General features: G+C 33.0%; 1 long non-coding RNA gene across 1 annotated transcript in view; it reads left to right on the top strand.

The window, feature by feature from the left end:
- Positions 1 to 18,233, top strand: part of LOC131029895 (uncharacterized) — a 34,957-nt gene extending 16,724 nt beyond the window's left edge. The window contains exon 3 of the long non-coding RNA XR_009102846.1: positions 17,880 to 18,233. This is a non-coding gene — a long non-coding RNA (uncharacterized LOC131029895). The remainder of the gene's footprint in view (positions 1 to 17,879) is intronic.
- Positions 18,234 to 23,895: the final 5,662 nt, after the last annotated feature.

The raw sequence follows: 23,895 nt of genomic DNA, 5'->3' as shown, positions 1-23,895 counted from the left end.
ATGAAATGCATCTAATTAGGAAAATACCTCAAATAACATTGCCAACATAATAATGTTTTCTAAGAATATACTATTAACTAAATCCAACCAACTCATAACCAAGCATCCACCATCACCATCAAAAATAAGAATCATGAATGTGTCATTACAACTTGTAGAAGCAATGAGACTCTTCAAGGAGCCACTTCTAAATCCTAAAGAAATAATCAATATAACCCCTTAGATCATTTGCCAAAAACTCCTGCACAAATATCCATCTTTTAGCTCATACGCATACCTCCAATGCATAAGGCTACCATATATAAGACTCTTAAGGAACCTTTTGTGCCTATGACTTAAATTTGGATCAATTTGAGGTCATGGTAGGACATCTCACATCAACTCACCAACTCAAATTTAGTGATAAAGATGGGCATCTAATAAACCCATTCATGATGATGCTCTCCATCTAGAGGTTTTCATACACAAATATAAGATTAGGCAAGTCTTTATAGATGGTGAAGTGGACTTGAATACACACACTTTGAAATTGGTGAAAACATAAGGATAATATGAGGGAATTATTGATTCAACCAAGAATAATTCTATTTAAGATTATGATGACGTGGATTGCCTTTCTAAGGTGTAGTCACACTTCCTAGTAGAGCTGATCCAACAATAAAGGATACAATATTTCAAGCCTTGAACCTCAATCTTTCATAAAAACTACTCCTTAGTTGACCATGGATACATGCCATGCAAACCACTCTATTCACATTCAATCAATGCCTAAATTTTCGCTATAATGGAACTAAAATAATCATATCATGCGACCTTAACTCCCTATAGTATTGCAACAATTTGAAAGGACATATCGAATTCCAAGTTCCTATTAATGGTAAGGCATCATCCTCTCAATGCACTTATCCTATGTAGATTAAAACTCATTATCTGAATCATCCACATCATCCACTACCATTCCCAAGATTAAGGTCTAAGTACAAGACACAGGGTGTAGCGAGTATGACATGAAATAATCATTTTGCATTGGTTAGCTGCCACCATTGCCTAAATCACACGGTAATTCAAGAAGTATCAAAAAAATTGATCCATTTTAAGCAAACTACATTCACAAAGTGGGGTGACCTTCACAAAGAAACAATAGAAGATGACATGTCCCAATGGTTATACAAAGATGAAGAAAATGAGGAACTTGTCAAATTACCCATTGAAAATATGGAAAGGAGTTCCCTATTATGGAATAGATGGGATATGATGGAATTTTTTTGGTCTCCAAAAAAAAAGGAATCAAAGAACCTATATAACCACTTGATAATCCTAAAGGTCAAGGGCTTGTGTTTGGGTCATTAGAATTTATGCCCTCTAATACCAAGTTTACCCTTATTGAGGAGTCTAGATCTTTACCTATAGTCAAGTCTACTAATTTATGGCATTCCATAAAGACTCCACACATATCACTGAATTATTTGAAGACTATTATATAAACAACTTAACTTTCAAATCCATTGTTTTCACACAAGCCAATGATAATATTCAATTAGTCCATTGACAAATCATTGATTGGGATCAACACGAACCATCAAATTTGGACTTACTAAAAAATAATGCAATCATTATTGAGTCCATGGAGGTTCAAGAGGGAAATACCCATTCATGATCATTGTTAAACATGCTTTGGTGAGGGTGTCAATCCTTCCATTCACAAAAATGTGAAAAATTAATAAAAGGTCTCCTAATGAAAATCAAAAGACAATTTCAAACCGAGAAAAAATAAAAATAAAAATAAAGGATGCATCCAAGGGTGAAAACCTTTCTAAGGTGCCTAACGATGGAAGGTTTGACACTCTTCCCAAAAGGTTAAGAGAGACATCCATTTATCGTAGAAAAATATGAAGAAGCAAACATCAAGACATCAAAGACTCCTAGAATCATCTACTCTGCAATTTCCTTAGAAAAATAAAAAGAAAACTTCATCAGATTTTTCTTTGGGAGTGGCAAATCAACTTTGCATGGTCACATGTAGATATACCAAGCCTTGACCTTGAACTTGTGATGAATAATTTGATAGTATCTATAGGTTCTAAGACCTTAAAATAAAAACTCTAAAAAATACACTCTCAAATAGAACTCTTAGTCGAATCAGAGCTTTAAAATTTGCTAGATTTTGGTTTCATTAGACCCATTGAATAGCTGGAGTATATTGCTAATATTTTTCCAGTTACCAAATTGACTTGGGACATCCACATATGCACAAAATTTAAAGATCTTAATAAAGTGTGTCCCAAAGACAACTTTTAATTCACAAACATAGGCATGATTGTAGATCTTATAACAAGACATGAGATGTTATCTCTAATGGACGTTTTCTCATTGATATAATTAGATAAAAATAGCTTCATACTGTTCTCTCTCCTGCCATAAAGGTGTTGCTACTTGGTGGAAGGATGCTATTGAGGATCACTTGACGGTTAATGCTTCTGAGGCTATTTTTGTCAACTCCTCTCTGGAGGATGATGTCTCATCCCGTAATGAGGCACCCCTTATTGCGGATGTTAATATTGCTGTGGATTCTTTCGCCCCTTTGGCTCCTACATCTATTGCTCCTGCTCCACAACTCCGCTCTTCTCCTGGCGATTTTGCTCTTGTTGTTGTCCTACAACAATAGTCTTCTATTGTTTAGGAACAACAGTTTAACAATAACTCTGCGGGGTCCTCCCTGCCTGATTTTTCTTTGAATATTCCTAATGACAGTGTCACCTAGATGGCTGTTTGACGTAGGTGGAATGGAAAATCCGCCCCCCTTTCCCAACCCCACTTTTGTCAAGATTCGGGTGTTTATCCCCACTCTTGAGTTGGGTTGGGTTGTTGTAGGTTTGACAAGTTTGTTTGATCTATATGACTGTTTGTTTAGGGTTTGTACCACTGCTTGGTATTTTTGCTGCCTTTGGGTTGTTGTTTAATTTATGATAGCCTTTTGGCTATGTAAAGGGTTAGCACTCTAGTTAACACTTCTTTTTTAATAAAAAACATAAAACAACTTACACTTTCCATAGGGAACTTGCTATTGGAATGTCATGCCCTCTGGGCTCAAGAGTACAAGGGCTAAAAATGAACTCACAACCACATAATGACAATTTCCATATAACCCAAAAGAGAAATCTATGCACACAAGTATTCATAATCCATATTCAGGAGAATAAACAACATACCCATCAAAATATGACAGAACATATACCCTAGAAAAACTATCAAGAGGGATAAAAAACCTCCAAAAGCATCCATGATCAATGTATTATTCAATAATAAACATTACAACATGTCGTTAGAGCCTCCATTAACACCTCTAAAATATCAAGCATATCCACTTATGCATCATCTATGTCTCTAAGCATGAATCCACACATCTAATGCTATGCTTCACATATGCTCCCTTCAAAAGAATACTCAAAACCCCAGCTAGCTAAGCTTGGACAACTATTGTTGTGTTTGATTTTATAGAAACAAGCTCCCACAAAACCACCAAGTGGTATTACATAAAACCACGTGACTAAAACCATTGACCCCACATTTAATATTAGGTACTAAGTTTTCACTTTATTATATTTCACCAATATCAAATTAAATATGTTTTTTCAAGTTGAGACCCAGATTAAATATATTTTCCAATGTTGCATACAACACATAAAGTGGCCCCAAGAATGTTAACTCCTAGTGATGCACGCACTTCTAGGCCCGTTAGGTGTACAAAACACATAATAATAAATTAAATGTTATAAACATTATGTAAGGTGTACAACACAATTCCTAACATTCTCCTACTCGTCGTATAAATTTCATAAGGTTTAACAAATAGCCTCAAACATGAATAAGGGAATAATACCCATAGCCACATATAGCATCAAGGAATCAAAGTGCTCCATGTGCTTGATCAATGTATTTGTAACAAGAAACAAGGTGATTTCCATCCCAAAACATGAATGCTATCATCCTCCATCATGCCAACGCACAAAGATAAAAAGACATCCAAAGAGAAGTCACACTATCTGTCACAACAAAGCATAAATCCTTCCTAAATTGATATCCCAAACACAAACGCCCAATCCAAAGGTATCATTTTGCATCAATAGATATCAAGACACAATATTCATAACCGAAATAACACCCACTTCAAATGCTAACAAATCCAACTATCCATTCGTCAAAGGTATACAAACATAGTAAACTCATGCCATCAACATCTACCAACCATAAACTACAACCACAAGCTCCATGTGCAAACTTGTGAAAGAATACCACATCTAAAAATAACTTCATGGGTAATGCAAATTTGAAAATGATCAAGGCATATCAAGTCTACCAATAGCATCACATAGAAAGGTGTCAAAAAAATCATGTAGTAATAAGGAACATCCTCAATGATATGCAAAACCTATAAGTTACACTTTTTGGCCAAACTTGACATTGAAATCAATATTTTGCATCAAATCTTTACTTTCTAACACTAATAGTGGCTAAACCATTAAGAATTTGAAGATGAAGTAAACCACTAATTTGTGAGATTTTTCATATGGTTTCTAAATATGTTTTTTAAGAAATAATTAGAAATGAATTGTCCATATTGTTATGCAACTTTTAATAACTTAATATTTATAGTAATCAACATTTTTCAGAAGTGACATTTATTTTGTAATGCATAACATTTTTTTATAGAAATAAGGAAATTCTAATTTTTGAAATATAGATTTGTCACACCAATATCTAGTGGATGGATATTTTTTCATGAATATTCATTACTTATATATATTTTTAGTTAATTTTTGAAGTCAGAGTAATTGTAATTTGGACATAGGTATATTCACATAATGCATAACTTCTTTTGTATGCATTTGAATCAACTTCTTTTTTTATTGAAATACGGATATCAATACCTAGGGAAAAGATATTATTTACAATTTTTTTCTCTAGTTTTAAGATTTTCCACGTGTGAAACATAATCCTTAATGTTTGACGGAAAACCTACATTCATCAGAAATGAAACATAAATAAATTAATGAAATAAAATATATTAAAAATTATACTATGTGGAAATCTTCTAATAAGGACTACATACTTTAAAAACATAACATCTAAATGAATTCATTTAAGCCCCCAAAAGCTATGTAAAAGTGGTTTTTTATCAGCATTTTGATAGGTGCGAAGGAGACTCCATTGTATGTATGATTTAAGAGTAGAGAGGCTCTATCCAAGGGATTTTGATCTAAGAGGCTTTTATCTAACTCTCTTAAATTAATTACTTCAAATGCGACCTCTCAAGACTTAGATCATTATATTTTTAATTTTTTTTTTGATTTCAGCAAAAATAAGATGTACCAAAAAGTGTAACCTAGAATTGTGGGATCACCTTACAACTCTCAACACAAGTCTTCAAATCTCTTCCATGTTCTCCATATCAAACAAAGAAAAGAGGTAAAGTAACCTCCATGTCATCACTCAAAGTACAAGTGAAAACACATGACCACAAACTAGTGATCACCATAGCTCTAACCATAGCCAAAGAGAGAAATTGCAAATAATAAGTATGTATCATGTCCTTCTACATACACCTCTAAATTCCAACTATGTCAAATATGATCTCCACCACAAGTGAAAATCCATAACAACACCCATCCATTCAATCTCATAGATCAAGCATATATCATGTAATCAACATGGATGTAAGCCTCTCAAACCAAGAATATCAAACTCAAAGTAAACATTCCCATACCATGAAAACAACCCAATAAAACATCTTCTAAGATCCTCATCATGTCGTCATAACATCAACTCATATATGTGAGGGGATAACCATACCATCCATTTCTCAAATCAATCCTAAAAAACTAAACATTTATGGATAGTTCAAGATCCATTTCTTTAAAAAATAAATCATAAAACATAATGCACCTAAAAACAACAAAGGACAATACATCTCAAACAGTAAATCATCGAGTAGATCAAGAGTGGGGAATGGGAATGCTCATCAAAGATATCCAAGTCATCATGACTCATCAAAGAACCATTTCCTCATAGGTCCATGGTGAACTCACATCCAACCATGGTGTAGGCTCCTCAAAATTCCTATTGAAATCCCATTAAGACTATCCATCTCAACACATCTCTAATTACAAGATAACTCCAAGCCTCACCCATGTATATGTGTATCCATGAGTATCTGCAACCAATCAAACCATGCTAAACTCCAAATACAACATAGCATCATCATGAAGTAATCAAGAAATAATATTATACTCAATACAAAGAGAACCAACAAGATCAATGTCAAAGATCCAATCTCAAAAATAAGGAACATAAACATAACAACATGATCTCACATTAATATAGGGAAGAACGTATGTTCCAATGAACATGCCATTGTCTCAAGTGTAATATATAATATAGAAAATCTATTATATAATTTAGAGTGCATTATGATATAATAACAAGCATACTCTAAAGTAAACATAACCTACCAAACAAGGATAAAATTTCAAATATAAGATCATAAAGAGAACCTCAACTTCATGAGTCCTCCATGGCTCGAAGATGTCAAAATATCCAATCAAAATGAAGATAACTATCTCCTAGTAGTGAACCTACAAATTTGAAAGACTAGTTTACACTAATAGGATCTAAGAGTTCCTCTAAACATCTATAACACTAAAGAAGATCATCCACCATCCAATATTGAATCTACATCACTTCCAACAACTCCCACTAAATTATGATATTGAGTCACACATGGTATCATGATAAGCATTTCCTATTTGAAGCTCACCCAAGTCCACACACACATAATTGAAATGTTGGTACTAATATCAAGTGAAACCAAGATCCAAGCCAAGAAGATACAACCACCAATAAACATCAGGAATCAATCCAACATCACTAAACCGTCATTTTCAAAAGATCCCATTGAAAAGTGTAACCAAGCTATCATGATACCATGATAAAAAATTACAATTCCCAAAACTGACTATCTTGGTACTATAAACAACATCCATCCTCTCATCTCAAAGAAAATATGCCAATGCACAAATGACCACACACAAGACCAACTAACAAAGTTTGCGTTAACATTGAATCAAACCTAGTTGATATTGATAGTGCACATCGAGGCAGTCTACTACAATCAATATGTTGTGCATGCCTACTAATCACATACCTCATAGATTCAAATATTAAAACATGCAAACTCATCATCACATTAATAACCTACAAATTGAGATATTGAAGAGAATACTCACACCAAATCAACCTTAGATCTGGTTTGCCAAACATGTCTATATCCAAGTACCATAATCAAGAAATCAATCAAGCATGTGTGATATAAAAAATAACCTTACTAACATCAAACCAAATCACCATTGAAACCACCACAAACCTAATTATGTTGTGCTAATGCAAACATGTACCTACATAATCATGCTACAATATCAACACCAGTGTTGTACTTGAACTCAATTATCAACCACGTGAGACCCAATTCTCAAATCATGCCCAACTATATCCTGAAATTAAAGACAACCCATGTACTTGTCCCTATCAGAGTCCAACTCTAAAAACCAACTCTACACTTGCACCAAGAAGCACAAAATCTAAAAAGTAGCTATACCATCATGATTATCACATAAAAACATACACTCTTCAAGTTTTTGTCTCTTGATTCATTTGAGTGCCCATATAATCACACACCAAATCTCAGACAACCACAAGAGTTCAAAAAAGTACAAAACTCTCCGTGCTCATAAAATTAGAAAAATAATAGCACCATTATGTAGTACATTGAACATACTCTTCAATGCCTATTTGAAATCAAAAAACCAATTTTGTTTGCAAAATTTATGCTTAAAACTGTGAAACAAAGTACATCTAGTTTTAAGGACCTAAAAACTGATCAACATAGAAAAATCAAGAACCAAATTTAAACCACTACATAGTTCTTAGAACCAACATTCCAACAAGTATTAGAAGTTAAAAATCCCATAAACTGGGTGAAAGCTACATTTGTTTGAAAAAAGACCCAATTTTGCTATATGGGCAACTATTGGGTGGCCCTCGAGTGAGCCATCAACAATGATGCTACTCTAGTGGCGCTCTCTGGTGATGCCACCGACGGTGTGGCTAGATCATTTAAAAAATAATAATTTAATTTTGTTTTTTTTGAAAATTTTAGTTTTAACGATAACAATTTAAATTTAATAAGATAAATTTATTATTGATTCTTTGTTTTATAGGACTTGCGATCAGGGGCTTGGGGCGCCTTCTCATACTATAGAGCTGATAGCCCCTATGTAGGGAGAGTACAATTGATACCATGTAGTACTGCAACTTGGCAGGGGTAGTGGGAGAGGTCCACCCCAATAAAAAAATACACTTAAAAATTGAGACTATTAAAAGCACCCACCATTAATTAATTTCTTTTTTTATTACTCTGCAAGGATATATTTTTAATTGATGGGTTGATTTTTTTTTTTTCCTGCAACTTGCTCTTGGTTGAGCCTTATGATTGTGCAACAAGGGTTAGATGAATTTTTTTTGCAAAAGTTTTTCAAAATATGTCAAATTTTATGTCACTTTTCATCTTTCCTAGATCCAATGGTGAGGTTGATTTTTTCCTAAGGGTCATCTATAGAACTTCCCCCACAAAACCTGTTTGGTGTGGAGCTTGATCAATCTCCAAGTGAGAGATTGCTGGTATGTGGTGATTGATCATCCAAGTACTATACACTTGTAATGTATTCTTGCAGGGGTTCTTTTTTGGATTGACTTTTGAAAAAAGCTATAAAGCCGACTTTGTAGGTTGCCCTAAAAATTGCATGTTATAAGAGGCTAGAATGGAAAGGGCATTGTAATGGTGTTGTATTGTTTTACTAGATAATAAGAAAAGGTTGGATGATTGTGTTCTGTGGATGTAGCAATTTCCTCATAACCTAGAAGAGAAATCTATGCAAACACGTATTCAAAATCTATATACAAGAGAATAGACAACATACTCATCAAAAGATAACACAAGATATACCCCGGGAAAAGACTTAAGAGGTAAAAACCTAACCTCCAAAAGAATCAATGCTTAATGTATTGAAAATCCATATGCAAAATAGACAACATACCCATCAAAAGAAGACACAAGATATACCCTAGGAAAACACTCAAGAGGGAAAATGCCAACCTCCAAAAGCTTCCATGATTAATGTATTATTCAATAATAAACATCATAGTACATCAGGGCCTCCATGAACACATCTAAAACATCTAGCCTCTTCGAAGCATCCTCCATGTGTCCAAGCATGAATCTACACATCCCATGTCATGCTTCACATATGCACTCTTCAGAAGAAGACTCAAAACCCCAACTATCCAACCTTAAACAACTACCCTTATGTTTTCTTATAGATCAAACAAGCTCAAACAAAACCACCAAGTGGTATCACACAAAACCATGCAACTAAACCATGATATTACAAAACCATTGACCCCACATTTAATATTGGGTACTAAATTTTACTTTATTAATATTTACCCAATTTTGAATTAAATAGATTTTTCCAATGTGATACTCCACATCAAATATATTTCTCAATGTTACCAACAACACATAAAGTGGCCCTAAGAATGCTAACTCCTATTGATGCATGTACTTCTAGGTCTCCCTAGGTGCACCACACACAATAATAAATTAAACATTATAAACATCATGGAAGGTGTAAAACACATAATTCCTAACAATAGCTACATATCAACAAGATATGAACTTAATTTTCCATGAGACGATGCATATCATTATGGAATATTATGTTGAGTAATTATTAAGTAAATATTTCACAAGGAAAAATCATCTAGATGTGTTAGTATATATCTTTACCAAAGTGGAGAAGTACAATGTCAAACTGAGTCCTAAGAAATGTGTCTTTGGGGATACATCTAGAAAAGTTCCTTGGGTATATCGCTTCTCATAGAGGCATAGAGGTTGAACCAACAAAAGTTTAAGAAATGTTTGATGTGTCTCCACCAAAAAATATGAGTTAGTTGTGTACTCTACAAGGAAATCTATAATCAATCAAAAGATTCATTTCCTAATTCGTTTATAAATGTCATCCTTTCTAACATCTATAACATAAGAGTGTCACATTCAAGTGGGATACAAAATTTTAACAAACATTCCAATAGTTAAAAGATTACTTTCTCTCACTACCAGTGCTCATGCCCTTAATTGAAAGAAAAACTTTGTTATTATACATCTTTTCTACAACATTGACATTAGGAGCTCTTCTTGTACAACATCACTATTTAGAGAAATAAAGAGCTATATATTATATTAGTTGTACTCTAGTGGGCTATGAGATAAATTACACACCTATTGGATATGTGTCTTACTTTTATTTTTTCTTCCCAAAAGTGATGATATTACATGCTAAGACATCAAATGAAACTCATTTCAAAAATTTATCCACTAAAGTACTTGCTCAAGAAGGTGACACTTATAGATAAATTAGCTAAATGGGTCATGAACCCTAGCGAGTTTGACTTCGAATATATTAATATAAAATCTATCAAAGTACAAGTTATCACTAATCAATTAGTTGATGTGGCTAATACCATCCTGTAGTATCTAATTTTCTTGATGAAGTGATATTTACAATGGTCCCTACACATTCATGAAAACTTTATTTTGATTGACCATACACTCAACATGGTTTCAAAGGAGTCTTATTCATTATCTCGTAAGGATATTGCATCCCTAAGTAATATTGCTTAGTGTTTCCTTGCACAAACAACATTTTGAGTATGAATCTCTAATCCGCAGACTTAGAATGGTTGCACAATGAGAAATCAAGTAATTTCATGTCTGTGGTGACTCCCAATTGGTTTTGAGATAAGTGAATGATGATTATTAAACAAAGGATGAGAAACTCTTCCATTAAGAGAAAATGGTTGATGGTTTTGAGTAATATTTCGTAATAAAATTATTTGAGAAAAATTTCAAAGCAAACAAAAAATCTTCAGATACCATGGAAACTATTGGATCTCTTCCTAACATGTAGGTTGCAATATACACAACATTGTGTGTTCTTAGTAGAAAATCTCTTGATCTTCACCTTTTTTGTTTCAAATTATAAGCTCGTATGTGAAATTGTTGGTCCTAATTCCCCTTGGTATAAAGACATCTATAGTTACCTTCAGGATAACATCCTTCCACCAAATCTATCTAATACAAAATATAAAACTTTCATTCACTAATCATCTCTCTTCATAATAATCAATAATTATTGAAGGAGTATTGATGGTACTATTCTTAGGCATCTTACATGGCAAAAACTCGAACTACCTTACATGAGGTTCACAAAGTTATTTGTGGGGCTCATTCTAGTGGTCCTACATTAGCTAAAAAGTTAATGTAAACTTGCTACTATTGGCCTACCATGGAATGAGATGCATATCAATCTATCAAGAAGTGTCAGCTGTGTTAGCTGCATGGAGATCTCATACATGCACCAACATAGGAGCTTTAAACCAATAATTAGTCCATGGCGCTTTAGTCAATGGGGACTTGACCTTGTAGGTAAGATACATTCCCCATCATCCAATGGACACAAGTTCATGAGCACCACCACTAAATACTTCAGAAAATGTATTGAATCCATTTCTTTGATATATTATCAAAAATAAATGCCTGAATTCATATTGAATTACATCATTTTTTAGTATGGGGTTCCTTTATCCATTATCATAGATAATGTTAGTCCTTTAAAAAATTAGGACATCTATAAACAATGTGATAAACTTCATATCCAACATAGATTTTCCACCCCATATTATCCTTAGGGTAACAATCAAGTTGAGGCATCTAATAAAACTATATTGAAAATACTTAAAAAGATGGTCAATGGAACTAGTCGCGATAGGCACATCCAAATTAGTCCAACCTTATGATCCTACCAAACTAGTATCTACACACCTATAGTTTCTTTCCCATATCCCCTAACCTTCCAAGATGAAGCTATATTACTTACTGAGGTTGATTTACCATCCTTAAGGGTCACATTGTAGTATTTCATTGATGATGAGAATATAGAGTTTCTAGGCTTCATGACTTAGAGTTGCTAGATAAGAGGCATCAAAACACATTGACTCACTTACAAGCCATCAAAATAACCTCCATAATAACTACAATAAGAGATTCAAAGTTCACAAATTCAATATTGGTGACTTGGTTCTTAAATAATATCCAAAAAGTAGAACAAAACTAAGAGAAGATGGTAAAATTTGAGCCTAATGGGTTGGGCCCTTTTATCATTACAATAGTATATGGATATGGTGTTTACCAACTCACTATACTGGAAGGTGAAACACTAGAAGAAACAACCAATATAATTAACCTTCACAGATTTTACACCCATTCCTTAGAGAATCCTATCAAAAATATAAAAAACCAAAAAAAAAAAAATAGAAAAAGAAAAATTGTTCTCTCCAAATAAGCATCTTGTGTGACAATTTTTTTTAAAATGATAAAAATTAAATAGAAATAGTTCATCATGTGATGAAAACCACTTTGTTGGTGTCTGTTACAAGTGTAATTGCCATTGTACCAAAAGATCGATGTGTTAATGCCCGATACAACCACTAGACTTATAGAATCCACAAGAGGTGGTTAAGCCATGTCACAAACCCAAGCATTGTGTTGCACAACATAAGGAGATGATGTGAGATAGGTTGATATAAATTGATTGATAGGAAATGGATTAATATGAATTGATGCTTTTTGTTTATTCTTTTTATCATCATAGAGAATTGTATTAGGGAATAAATAGATATATAAAATTAGGTATGATAGAACCATGGCCACTTTGGTATCTTTTGCATGAACTATGACTCTGTAAACATGAAGGAGTGACCTTGTTCATACCAGACACAAGAGAACCTTATTAGAATATGTCAGGAAGTAGCCTTGAATCATGATATTCCTAATTAAAAAATGTATTAGATGACCCTTTTTATAAAGGTGATTGATCATACTAGAAGTTATGACAACACACACATGGGATGTATTTGACCTAGTAATGTTACAAGAACATTTCACAAACAAGATATATGAAAACATTGACTATGCCTCATCATCGCTCCTCTAATCATTTGTAGATATCCTCGAGAAGTATAAGAACATGGCATTACATGAATCAAGCAAAGTAATAGACTCAATGACCAAACTCTTTTGTTTTCAATTTTGTTGAAATATTAAGTTTTGTGTAATGTCTCATATAAGTGTTAAAGTCTAGGCAAATGACAATTTATTATGGATTGTGAGGGATGAGCCTAGTTTTGATTTATTATGGTAGGTGGATAGTATAATTATGAATGGGGTGTGATGGTAATATTGAGAAGTGAAATGTTTTCCTCTAATAGTGACTTCAAGGATCCAATACAAAATACAAGGTCAAGGAAATGACCTTAGTTAGGTATAGGACATGTTTATTATGGGATGTGTGTACTAACATTAGTATGACATGAAATGAAATAGGTGATGCCAAATATTGATAACTATAAGGTCATGATAGGTGTGGGTATATTTTATTATGGATGCATTTAATTATGGAAGGCAATGTGGATGGTCATCTAGAATCTAATAGATAGTAGAGCATGAATCACTAAACATGTCACTTGTAAATAGGTTTTCACTATGGTACTTATCAAAGACACTGTTGGCATGATTGGCATAGCTGATGCAGATGAGTTGATGACTGTATCGGTAGAAGAATGATGATGAAATCATCAGTTATTTGTGTTGTCATTGATGTAAACCTATGCCAATTAATGTTTGATGATGGTTACAGATGAACTTTGATGTTTGACTTGTTGGATAAGTAATTTGGTCTACCAGATTTAGAATTTGTAAGTATGATAGGGTTTACCGACAGGACTGAGAATTAGGACTTGAACTGGTAAAAGAAAAGATTTTGATGGAATCGATAAATCGATGATGGTTGGAGACTTGTGGTTTTAGACATAAGCTTTTATGATGGAATTGTGTATGTGACTGGAACCGCAACCTATGTTGATTACTGGAAGGCATGTTTTGAATTTCTGATGGAGTTGTGCTAGGGTTTTAGGACCGATGATGAATTCACTCAACTGGTAATGATTTCTTAGATGACGATGATTGGTGGCAAGTCTACATGAAGTTGGTAACACAACACAACCCGTGTGAAAGATTTAATTGTTGTTTTGGCGTGATTAAAGGAAGATTTTCTTGGGAATCAACGAAATGCTTAGTAGAGTGTTTTGAGGATACAGATCAGATTTTTGTGATGTTATGAATAATCAACAACTGATATTGCATTGTAAATTGTTGTCATGATCTGGATATTGATCTGATATGATCTATATTGTAAATTCAAGATGTAATTAGGTTTTATGGCCGACTTAGTTGTTATGGCTATTTAGGGTGACACAATTGATGTTTCATGTGTTGGTGGCATTAGGAGAATAAGTTAAGCCATCCTAGAGAAGATAGAGATGTTCCTGAGTGTTGCAGACTGTGAACCATAATTGGATTTGATCTAGCAAGCTGAAAGTGCAAAGTAATAGATCTTTTTTCACTGTTGTTCCCTAACAGTTACAACAACATAAATCCCTTAACCGGGTAGGTCCTAGCAGGCCTTTTCCATCTAATTCCCTTAACAGGGCAGCTCACAAAAGAGTGTTTAAATCCTCTAACTAGGTTGATCCTAACAGATCATTAAGCTCCTAGTTGGAGTGATAGGTAAATCCCTTAACTGGGTGACTCCTAACAAGGTCTGCTCCTAACCGGGTGTACTATAAACTCCTAACCAGGCTAAGCTCCTAACAGGGCATAGTTCGAAAGAGTACAAATTATATTGGGTACCAATCCCCATCGTGGTTTTTCCCATTTGGGTTTCCACGTCAAAAAACTTGGTGTTCATGTGTGGAATGTCTTTTCATAGTGTATGTTTTCATGCATTATTTTGGATTACCAGTTATGATAAGTATCTGCTGTTTATTAGAGATCTGATAATGGTTACTGGTAATCTTAATGAATTGATACATGAAGTATTCTGATCTGATAATAAGATAGTATGAGTATGTGTTGATCATATATCTAGTTAGTGAATATTCTAATTAATAAGATTGCATAAGTGGGTATCAAGTGTATGAGATCTGTTAAAGGGAGAGATTCATGTATTAAATGATTTCAGATATGTTGTAAATGGTATTTTGATTCGAGGTTATAAATTGTGTTAATATTGATTCACCCCCCTCTCAGTATTAACCGGATCCTCATAGGATTAACAATAATATCCATCCATATTCATTTTATCCATTAACCATCTCTATACCTTATATAATTCAACCATTGTCTTTCATCACTTAACCTTTTCCTATTCTGACCAATTACTCCTCTATCCATCACACTTGTTATGGTTATGTCTAATGGTACACCAAAAAAAATAGTTTTATTGCCATCGTATTGCATCCATTGCATTATCCTCTATACACCAACATGTTAGGTCATAATCATGGATATCACACATACACAAAGGTTCACATACATAAGTATTAGGGCATAAATATCTACTACATGACACCTTGCATATATAAAGTTAGGTCATATCCATAGCATTGCATCATAATCTAATGCATCATAATCCATAAAATAATAGTCTAAAAAAGCATAAAAGTTAGTACCATTACAAATGAGCATCAAGTACACATGCATAGCCATCCATTAGCTCATAGTCTAAACATGCATATAAATATAACCCATATAAAGAATCAATAGAAACATGCATAATCATATAGTCTTTTATTTCTATAAAAATGATACATATCATTGTGAACTAAATCTCATCACCTCTTAAGACCATATCATTCAACCAGTACTAGGGAATCAACTAACCAACATCAAGCCCTATAAGTATCCTTAGGTAAAGAAAAATGAGATGAAAAAATCAATAATAAAATGCATGGTATATAAAAAAATAAAGGGGAGCCAATTAAATCTTTGGGTCTTTTGTAATTGTTAACTATTCGAAACCAAAGGCATGAGGAATTCTTTGTAGGTTTCTTCATAGGTTTTGCTAGGTTTGAAGAATTTTTTATTCATCATGGTTGTTGTTGCCTTATTTATAAAATATGCATATGTTTGTGACTTTTAACACCCATTTGTACCAATCACTATATCAACAATGTTTATGGATAGTATTAAAAAACTATGTAGGAATCCAAAAGTCATAGCACGTGGTCATGATCTTATATTTGGGATTAATATTTGGATTGACTTATTTTCATATTTATGCACTTAGTTTTCTCATATCTCATCTCATCATCCCTAGTCAAATTGACATATTGAGTTCAAGGAGTTCTTGGAGAGGTGTCTATGATTTTTTTCTTTGGATAAATTAAAGAGATGGGTACAATGATGACCACTAGTAGAATTGTGGTACGACACTTCTTTCTAAAATTCCTTTAAAATGTCTCCATTTTTTGCATTATATGGGTACCATCCTCCACCAGTCATCTCTTAATTGTGGTCACACCCAAAGTTCTAGATAGTTGACAAATTTATCTTGCATCAATAAGAGATGATTGTTAGTCTCAAGAAGAGCTTGACAATCACACAAAATAGAATGAAGGAACAAGTTTCTCAACATCACAATGAAATGAATTTTCAAATAAGAGATTGTGATTTGATATAATTATATCCAAACAAGATAATATCATTGAAACAACAAAATAAGGATGAAATTATTACTCCCAAGTATTGTTCTCTTTATAAGGTTTTGTAGATTATGGAGAGTATATCATATGAATTGGAGTTATAGATGTCATAAAATACATCCAACCTTTCATGTTTAAAGCTTGAAGAATGTTATTAGACATAGAGTTGCAAATAAGTTGAGTTACCAAATATTTAGGAGGAATAATAATTTTGAAACCAAAATAAATCCTTCAAATATATACTAAGAGACTACACATGAGGGTAATCATATAGTATTTTATCATTTGGTCGAAGATGTTATATGAGAAAATAACCTTGATGTTGTGAAAAAACATCCACATTTTATTATCATTTAGGAAAATAATTCTCTAGAGAGTGGAGAATTCTACATCCTCAACCCATTGATTACATTAGGATATGTGTGGTTTATTTGTAGCCATCAATAGCCCTCAGTTAAGTTAAATAATCATTTGCATAATCATATATATCTAAATAAATTGTCTTGAGTGTGATCCAAGTCATGTATATAGCATGTATAAGATTAATGAAATAGTTTATGATTATTGGAATATAAATTTTATTATTATTGGAGACTCAGACCCCAAAGTGACTTATTACTCTCAAGCATCCTCAAGTATATGTAACATATTTCTTATTATATTCTTCTCTTATATACATTATTTTTTAAAAGGAAGAAAAATCTAAAGAAACATCTAATTAAGATTAGAAAATATTAGACAAGAAGGTAGGAGAAACTATTCAATTGTGCCTTATAGATTGTATCTTCTTGAATGTCTTAAAGGAGACTATTACATTTTCAATATAGCAGAAAATCTTTGACATTTATCAAATTATAAATTATATCTCAAAAGAGGTTTATATTCTTTAAAAACGAAGGATGGCTATTTTTTTGTAGAATATTTTAGTACCTTTAATTTGATTTTAAGTTAACTAGTTTCAACAACTATTATACTAGATAAATAAGAAAATATTATATTGTTGCTTTGTTCTTTATTTGAACCTTGAGGAAAACCAATTGTAAGTAAATATTGTAGTGTTGCAAAGATGAATATGGAATCCCTTATTTCTATTTTTTTTTCTGAAGAGATGAGAAAAAAGTCCATGGATGTGGGCTTGGTGGATGCCTACATGTTCAAGGAAGGACCAAGGACAAAGGTGGGTCCAAAGGGGATATAATAAATTGAAGATAGGTCCAAGTTCAAAGGACTATTCAAACCCTTGAGAAGAGTGGAGAAAATGTTGGAACTATGAAAAGATATGACAAGTGAGGAAGGATTACAATAATTAGAAGATATTTGATGATTTGTCTAATGATGGTGATAATGATGCATTGTTTCTTTCTATTTATGCTACTAGTGATAACTATTAGCTAATGATTCAAATTGCTTCCACCATGTGGATTTTCATGAGTATTATTTCTTGTCTCACTGAGCTTATAATAGAGGATTTTTTTCCTTGGTGACAAAAGTTTGCATTAAATTGTCATTAAAAGAAGGGTATAGTTCTGTTCTAGTGATGAAAAAAATTGAAATCTTAGTAAAGTTTTGCATATTTTAGGCCTTGTGAGAAATATTATTTTTGTATCCAAGTTGAATAATTCTATAGTGCATGTGACAATTGATAATTTTGGTTGGAGTTGTGTAAGAGGAAATTTGGTGGTAGTGAAGGGATCGCAGTACATGACTTTATTTAAGCTTAATACCAATATAACTAACACATCCAAAATGCATGTATTTGCTATTACCAATGTTTGGGACAAATTGGAGAAATTTTATTTGGACTCTAATTAATAAAAATACGGTTGAGGATTTTTTATTTACTCTAATGAGCATTTGATTCTTGTGAGAGTTGTGTGTTTTATAATCAAAATATTGTTTCATTTCCTATTAGAAGTAATAGATCAATGCATTTGGTCAAGTGGGATGGTTCAAAAGCTAAATCCCATTATTATGTTATATTTAGTTGTTGACATTAAAAATTGTCCAATTTCTACTAGCAACATTTTCACTAATTATTCTTCTAAATTAATCAGATATTTTAATTATTTAATTAAGATAACATTATTCTTCAAATATGACTCACATATCAACTTTGCCTCAATTCTGCCTCGGCTCTACGTTTTTGCTAGAAGGACTCAGATTCACTCTGTTAAGTTGGAGGAACCGAGAATTGGGGGGGGGGGGGGAGACAGGCTCAAACTGGAACCCGATAAAGTGGACGATTTCAGAGCTAAACCGGCGGTGTGGTTCGTTTGCTCGAAGGGCGACATTGATAAGTTCATGGAAAATATGAAGGGAAACGATGAAAGACTCTCCAAGCAATTTGTGACTTCCTGGGAAGACATAAGAGTTACCATGGGGGGTATCTCGTTTGAAATCAATGAAGAAGTCGTAGCCCAGGCGACGGGTCTTTCTATGGAGGGGAGGAAATGGAAAAAGCAGAGCCGTATTGCGGATACCACCAGCCTAAACTAGTTCTTCCACGAGGGCGAAAACCCTGGTGAGAGGGCTGGTGGATTCAACAGGGATGAGCTCCCTCCCCCGTGGGATGAGGTCTATTATATTGTGATGAAGTATTTCATGTCGAAGGGAAGGTATGGTATCTTCTATTACTACCATCTCCCTTTCCTTAACCATTTGATAAATAAGGACTATATTTCCATTCCGTTTTTCTTGCTGCATTCTCTAGATGCTAAAGTTAAGGACATTGTTGAAGCTATGAAAAAAGGGAAAGATTTCCCTATCCTCCACCAAGGCCTCATTCTTCGCCTGTACAACTTCCACCTCGCTCTCTGCCTGCCTCGTTCCATCTTCATCCAGAATGTGACTAATACTAGCCCTTCGGCCCACCCTTCTGCTAAAAATGATGCTAGCCCCCCTCAACTCCCAGAAATTGGCTCTTGTAGCAAGAAAACTAAAAAACACTCCCCTGAGGAGGTCAGAACTCCTAAGAAAGTCATAATCTAGGAGATTGATTCTGACATGGATATCATTGATGAGGCCAAAACCCCCCGCCGCTCTAGCAGGCTTGCCTCTAAACCCTTGGAAAAATCTCTGAGAGACCCCTCCTCTTTGCATGACATTGGAAATTCCATCCCGACTGATAATGTGGTTTTTCTCCACCATAACCTGACCCCTCACTCTGTCAGCTCCACCCAGACTTCTGAAAACCCCACCTCTTCAAAGAGTCCGGAGCCTGCAAATTTCCCCTCCCGACTTTCAGACTGGATAAAATGATGGTTGTGGAGGAGGCGAGTAGCATAAAAGAGGAGGAGGAAAACAACTTGGTGGAGCTGGAGAAAAAGATGGTGGCCCTTTCTGATAATGTGCAGAATATCACCAGCAGACTGGAGGTGGCAGAGTCCAAAATGCATGATGTTTCTAAATTCGCGCTAAATGTTATGTGTTGCTTGGCTACCACTCTGTGCCTCATGCAGGAAAGTGTGTCCAAAGGTAAAGGCAAGGATGATGAGGACTACAAGGCTGTGTTCAAATTCCTCACCTAGGAATGGGCAAGAAAACTCCTCCCCAAGAGGAGCCATGGGAAATATAAGTAATTCTTTGAATGCGGCGAAAAGATGGTTTTTTGTCTACGTTTAGTAGCCTATGGGCGGATAGTGTTAGCCTATGGTTTTGTTTGAATTTCTATGTTTATTGCCCTGCGTGGCAAATGTCTAAAACTCTGCTTATTACTGCTTTATTTCTGATAAACTCTCGTAGAATGATAATTGTTTTTGATAGAGGTAAAAGGCTATAACTCTGCTGATTATATGCGGACAATGGTCCTGCCACTGTTCTCCTTAATGTTCCTATGGGTTAGCCCCTTATTTTTTGGCGGCTTTTAATATCAAAAACATTATTCTTCAAATACAGATTTCAAATTTCCCTCCATTGCATTTATAATTTAATAATTTTTAATTATTTAATTATCCTAATTTCTTCTTAAATTAATTAAATAATTTATTCTTGCACAATAATTAAATGTTTTTTATTATTTAATTATAGTATTCTTTTTCTTCTCTCCTCACTAATTAAATAAACTCTTTTCTTTTAAATCTCCTATTATTAAATAATTATTTAATCATAACATTCTCTTCTATAATTAAATCAATTATTTTAATTTATTTAATTATTAATTTTCTAAATATATTTGTTCTAATAATAAATAAATGTTATTTCCCACATACACATGAATCAATAATTTATTAATTTAATTATTTTTTATTCTCTTCTCATGCATATGAATAAATAATTTATTTAATTCTTGTCTCGTGCACATTAATTAGATAATTTTTTAATTATTTAATCAATTCTTTTTTCTTCTTGTCTTCTATAATCAAATAATTTTAATTATTTAATTTATTATTTTCTTCTAGTCTCTTATAATAATATAATTATTTTAATTATTTAATTAGTTAACTAAGTCTTCTACAATTAAATGAATTCTTTAATTTTTTTAATTATTCACTTTTCCAAATTAAGTTAATCTAAAAATAAGTAAAATCTTTATTTTATTTATATATCTCTTTCGTGCATAGTTAAAAATTATTTAATTATTTAAAACTAACTTATTCTTCCACTTCTACCTCTCAAACTCCCACTCACTTCAAAATTGATTAATTAATTCACTCAATTGATCAACCAATCTTGATTAACTCCTTTTGATCAGTCTTCTCAATAATTAGCCCAATCAACTTTTTCACATTGAATCTTAATAATTAATCATTAAATCTTCTCCTCAGATCTCCATTGTTGATCAATATCAATAAATCTATGAAAGCAGTCATCTTTCATCAAATCAAACTATGGCTAATCAATATTTATCAAGCACCATCATTATCAAGCTAGCAATCTTCATTCCTCATTCATCTACAATTATAGTCATGCGATCATCTTGAAATAATAGTGCTATAGATTTTGAGAGCAACATACTACCAATATACAAAGGTCAAGAAGAAAAATGGAGGCCAATATGATGCATGCTCGAGTGAGGTATAAATTGTGTAATTTCAATTTGATTTCAAGTTTTGCATTCATTTAGTTGTCTAATTATTTTGAGGTTTTTGAATCAGATTGTCCTGTTGATGATTCATTATGTTTTAAAAATTTCACCTCATACATTTTGGAATACTTGATGGGACTTACGTCTTTTCAAGATCTATATTTTTGAGGTTTTTTTTGACCTTAATTTTCTATTTTATTCAAAAATTTCAAGACTAATGTTGTGCAAATAAGGTTGAAGGCAAAATTACACTTGAATTTCAAAGATTTTATCATATCTCTAAAAAACCTATGATTTTTTCTATGATTTTTTAACTGAAGGCTAAGAATCATCTTAGGCGTTTACGGTCCAATAATCAACTTCAGATGATCAATTTTGATTGGTATATGATAGTTTTAATTTTTTTCATAAATCATGTAATTTGGGTGAAAATAAAATATTTTTCTATAAAAATTATATTTTTAGAAATCTCTTAAAATTCTAGAGGGGTTTTTTCTTTACAAGTTTTTAATTTTAACAATTAAATATTTAGCATAAAGTTGGATCTTTAAAAATTAAGGTTTTTTCATAAATCTGCTTTCTAGGATGCAAATTGAGGAAATTTTCTAAATTTTTTACATTTTTTACATTTTAGAAAGCTCTCAGAAATTCATTAGGGGTATCTTCTTTTCATTTTGATTTTTTGGGTCAACAATATTGCAAAAAGATCAAATCTTGTGTGACAAGATCAAAGGCAAAAAAAATGACATTGCAATTGTGCAATGGGTTTATATTTAATTTGCGTGTATTTAATTGTATCACAATATTACTTTACGATCCTTGAAAAAATTCAATTACAAATTATAGTGTCATAAGAAAAAAATACTTTTCACATGGAGATTCCCCTTTTTTAGCTAATCTAGTTGTGGCTTTGGCAACTAATCTAATTTCTATAACACCTTGATAAATAGTGGGATAAGACATCAATTTGAAATTACTTCTATATCTATTGAAGTTTGTGTGTTTGTTATTTATAGATTATATAACACTTCAATTTCATTAGGGGAAAGAACCCCTATTTGTAGTGTTTGTTGTGCTTGCACGTTCTATCTTTATCTTGAAAGTGTGTGTACACATACCTTCTCCACTCGCCTTCTCATGGGAGCTTGAGTGCAAGATAAATATACAAATCTTCTCAACTTTTATTTTTAGTAAGAGGCCTACCTGGGGATTTCATCACCCCAGGGTTGACCTCAAGCACATATTTTCTGGTAGGCTATATAAAGGGAGGATAGTGGAATTTATATCTCAATCCAATCACGTCATGTTTGGCACAACCTTGAAGCCCCTAGTGATCCAGGACACAAGGTGAAGGGACCTTTTCTTGCACTTAGGTCCCACATGTGTAGACAAATTGGTGTTTATGGAATTCCTTCACTAAGAACCTTTTGTTGTAGTATACTAGAAGCCATCACCCTCAGCTAGTGAGGTATAGGGGATGTAGATTGTACCATGAGGTTATTCAATATGCACTCCTCTAAATTGAGATAGAAATATTGGGCCTTTGGCTTATTCATTTCCTCCCTAAGAGAGAGAGAAGGGAAATGTTTTATAGGCCTAGATATCTATCTATCCACTTCTTGGAGTGTTGAACTTGGGCCTTCATTGTGTATACAAACCCACTTGACCAATTAAGTTGTGCTTGTCTTATGTGTGTCTTCTTTTGTGTTGTATCAAACAAAAAATGCTTATCATTGGGCCTCATTTAAGACCCCCTTTGATATTCCCTTTTAAAGTTACACAATCAAAACAACCATTGTGTTTTACTATCTGCTATGTTTTTTTGCCATATTTAAAACACTGATTTTTCATGCAAAATGAAGCATAATCTTTACAAGTCAAAATTGCCAAATTTGACTAGAATCACACTACTGCATATCCTATACCAAATCTACTAGTTTTGTACCACAACTAAGACAATCTATATCACACTATAAAACTCCCTACCGCATATGTTTTAGGATTGAAAAATTAGTGTTTATTGTAATGCCCGCCAAAATACCCTAGAGAAACCAACCATCTAATATGCAAATGGAGATTAATTTTTTTTTAAAACACCA

Source organism: Cryptomeria japonica, chromosome 3 (assembly GCF_030272615.1).
Source record: "Cryptomeria japonica chromosome 3, Sugi_1.0, whole genome shotgun sequence".
In the NCBI taxonomy this organism is placed as follows: domain Eukaryota; kingdom Viridiplantae; phylum Streptophyta; class Pinopsida; order Cupressales; family Cupressaceae; genus Cryptomeria; species Cryptomeria japonica.
The sequence above is the reverse complement of the archived record's forward strand: the minus strand, read 5'-3'. Positions and strand labels throughout refer to the sequence as shown.